At 41.0% G+C, this 4,129-nt stretch overlaps 1 pseudogene; it reads left to right on the forward strand.

Moving 5' to 3' along the window:
* The first annotated feature begins 506 nt into the window (after positions 1-506).
* Positions 507-1,387, forward strand: LOC105508814 (annotated as a pseudogene).
* The last annotated feature ends 2,742 nt before the right edge of the window (positions 1,388-4,129 follow it).

Genomic DNA, 4,129 nt, shown 5'->3' on the forward strand with positions numbered 1-4,129 from the left:
CAAACTAATATCTCCCTCTTATCTCTTAGTCACCACCCCTCTGAAGGCTCTCATTTAGATACAAGGCTGAGTCCCTCCATTCTCCATATGGACTTGACCGCTATGCTGTTTCTCATGCCTTTGTCCCAGGAATTTTGTCCATTCATTCCTATCTACTACTCGATGGTCACAACCCAGCTCCAGTCCCTCTTCCTTGACAAAGTATTCCTGGGATCTCATAGAAGGGACTCTCAGGTGTGCAAGAAGCTTGCAAAGCCTGCCGGCCAGGCTCCTAGGTGATCCTTGCTGGGCATTTGCTGGGCCTGAGTTTGAATACTTAGGTCACTACTCCCTAAGACAGCTTCTGCCACTACTGGGCTTCACTGACTATTCAAAGACCTGCTCTCAGTTGAGCCAAATGTTATCACCCTAATGTCTGCCTTTTGAGGTCAGGTATGATAAGCCTAGTTTTTCCTTTAAAATATTGAAAGAGCAATTGTATGTCTTCCATCTGTTCAGAATCCTCCATGTTCAAAACTCTTGAAAGGGATAGTTTTAGACAGACATATGAAGAGCTTCAGAAACAAATTAATGAATTTATGGCAGGTTTTTATGTAGTACTGAATACATTAAAGGAGAATTACCAAATGCTTGCTTTGGGATGGGATGCCAAACAGGAGCTTGTAGGAACCTCAGTCCTTTCTCTGAAGGAATCATGTTCAGTGTTTGACTACCTATGAAAAGTTGGAAGAACATCTTCAGCCTTTCAGGAGGAGAGAAAATGCTTAGTTCATTGGCTTTGTTTTTATTTATTTGTTTGTTTATTTCTTATTTTATTTGAAACAGAGTCTCGCTCTCTGGCCCAGGCTGGAGTGCAATGGTGCAATCTTGGCTCACTGCAACCTCTGCCTCCTGGGTTCAAGCAATTCTCCTGCCTCAGCCTCCTGAGTAGCTGGGATTACAGGCACCTACCATGCCTGGCTAATTTTTGCATTTTTAGTAGAGACAGGGTTTCACCATGTTGGCCAAGCTGGTCTCAACCTCCTGACCTCAAGTGATCCACCTGCCTTGGCCTCCCAGAGTGCTGCGATTACAGACGTGAGCCATCATCCTCAGCCTTGGCTTTAGTATTAGCTCTTCCCCTCTACAAACCCACTCCCTTTTACTTCAGGGACAAGTTTGATGCAGCCCTTGATTTTAAAAATGTGTCCACTGTTGTGTTTTATAAATAGGAACAAACAGAAATACCCAGTTCATAATAATTTCTCTTTGAAATATTAATATGTTTGAGATTTCAGATAGACTAACTGGCATTTACAAGATCTACAATATAACAAAAAGTGTTCCAGTAAACCCAAAAGAAACTGCATCTAAAGGATTTTGTTGTACTTGTTTATTCTTCAAATAGAATTGGCATAGATTTGGTGTATTGTATTACTGATTTTCTATTTGTAAGGGATTATGAGTTATATAGAATACACATTTTTAAACTGGGAAGAAACCCTTTAAATCTCTCTCATATCTTGCCTGTATTCTACATGAGGATCAGATGCAGTGTTTGACTGTCCAAGTGCATTCTAAAGCCCTCTAAAGAAGCATTTGACTTTGAGTAATGAACAGGTGATCAGACCAAAGGGGACAAAAGTAGAGAACAACACAAAAGTGGTGCAGGAGCCATCCTTTGAAAACTCTTCCCTGCACAACGATAATGTGTGTATGTGTGTATGTGCGTGTGCGTGTGTGTGTGTGTGTGTGTGTGCGCACACCTGTGTATGTGTATGAGGTGTTGGTATGGGGTGGAGTTAGGGACTTGAGAGTGGGATAGAGATTTTTCTGAAACTTCTGTCTGAGGGAACTGGAAAACTGTTTTTCTGATAGCATATTTAATCTAAATTTGTTAGGAAGCAGCCACATTGAATTTTGGTATATTCATCCATCCCTCTACTGAATTTCCACAGCACTAATCGTCTGCGGCACTTACTTGTCAGTAACCTCCCTCCTTGTGATGCTGTGAGCTGTGTGTCATTGCAGGCCGCCTCACTGGGCTTCCCATGGCTGTCCATCATCTGCCCAGGTAGAAGCCAAACCCTTCAGAGGGAGGGGCTATGGTCCTGGCCCAAGTGTCCCTCATAAGTCTTCACAGAGCGACAGCAGAGCATAGGTGTCCATAAGCATTTGTTGTCAGACCCACAGAGAACAGAAAGAACCCTAAATACAATGGAAGAATTACCAGGTGGGCTCCTCAAGTTAAATCAGGCTATTACCAATGTCATCACATCTCAGGGTTCAGGGACTTTAAAGACCATCTGTTTGAAAAGTCTCCCTCCCATTGAACCGAAAAATGTTTCCCTATGGCTTCTACCAGTTAGTCTGCAAAGAACAAAGATTTTCATTTCTTAAACAGCCATTATGTTTCGTCTTATACATGTAACGTGGGTAAAGAGTACGTGTGATATATGTGAGCACATGGGCATGTGTGTGTGCCTGGTGCGCACATTCTCTTACCTGTAGTAAACAGTTGTAATAATGGACCATGCCAATCAGAAGGTCTACAAGTAATACAAATTTTTACATTATAAATGTACTGTACAATTCCTACTTTTGAAAGAAGACTATGAAAAAGAAGTAAATGTGATTTTGCATTTAGTTAAGGTGAGGTTTAGTTGTGATTTTTATTTGCATTTTCTCTTTCTCATATCTACTGGTATAAATTAAAATGATAGGCTTTTAAGTAAAACTTTTTTAAATCTCAAAAGTAATCTCACTGTTATCCTGAATTGATGATAGTATGTGGAACCCTGGCAAAGATTATTATAGCAGACGGAATTCTGGCAGAAGAAGGTTCTATTCTTTGGAGATCCCATCCCAGGAAAGGCCTCAGGCCAGGCAGTAATTTCTATTTCCTGTCTCTTGTCTTCACCTTCTGGGGACTCCCACACAATCCAGTGCCCCATCTGGACACCGAGATCCATAAGGATAGTTTATTGCCAGGTCCCTGCTGAGCTAGAAGCATTCTTCAGACAGTGCTCAATCCTCCAAAAGACATCCAGAGTGCGCATTTCAGCCTTGATTTCTGCATCAGATGTGAGCTGGGGCAAGAAAGGCTGTGAATTAAAAAGGAACTATAACTTGCTTATCAGTGATAAGGAAGAGGAGGGCCTACTTCCCCATTCATTGACCATTAATTAAAAAGTGTAAGTTAATTTTTTTCTAAATACTTTCTTATGTACTCTTAATTTTACAAAAATGAGCATATAGTCATACTCATTTATTCACTCTTCTGCCAAGCATCTATTGAAATATTTACAGTGAGCTAGGTGCTGTGCTAGGGTAAACAATGGGTAAAAAATGCTTGCCCACGAGGAGCTTATCATCTCTTGGAGGAGTGTATTTTATTGAGTAACTACTATGTGCCTGGCATTGCACCAAGTGTTTTACTGACGCGATCTCATTTAATCCTCATCATAATTTCATAGCATAGGAGTAATCATCCCCATTTAATAGATGAAGATTTTGAGGCTCAGAGAATATAAGCAACTTTACTAAAAGCTATTAAACAGCAGGGACAGGGTTGGAACCTGTGGTAAACAGTTTTTCCAGTCACCCATGTTTAATGATCCTTCCCTGTTTTATTGACTTTGGATGTGGGTCTGTGGCCAACTTTGACCAGTGAGAGGAGAGTGGAGGGGTTGCTTTTTCTGAACAGAAGCTTGAAGATCAGTACGTAGTTTGCCTTGTTCTCCGCCATGATGACAATTCCAGGTAGAGGCTGCCCAGGTAACCTAAGTCCCAGAGTGAAGAAGACATAGAGTACAGCAACAGCCCACCCATAGCGGGCATGCAGAGGGCGTGAAAAATCAACTGTTGCTGTTGTAAGTCAGTGAAACTCTGGGATTATGTTTTCTGCAGCCTGGCTGTCCGACCGGTGCAGAACCTTTAAGTCATTATACCAGAGTGCCTTATTTTACATTATTTCTATAATTAGAAGTGAAAAAAAAACAAAAAACAAAAAACAGTTGAAATTGGAGAAAGCATTAATCTGGGCCAGATTTTTTGTTCTAAAAATGTTTATATGAATGATGACTTTTTTTCTTCTGCCTTATCTGCCACCCTTCCTCCACTGTTAAAATCTTCTGTATCCATGAGGATG

Source organism: Colobus angolensis, unplaced genomic scaffold (assembly GCF_000951035.1).
Source record: "Colobus angolensis palliatus isolate OR3802 unplaced genomic scaffold, Cang.pa_1.0 Scaffold168, whole genome shotgun sequence".
Lineage (NCBI taxonomy): Eukaryota > Metazoa > Chordata > Mammalia > Primates > Cercopithecidae > Colobus > Colobus angolensis.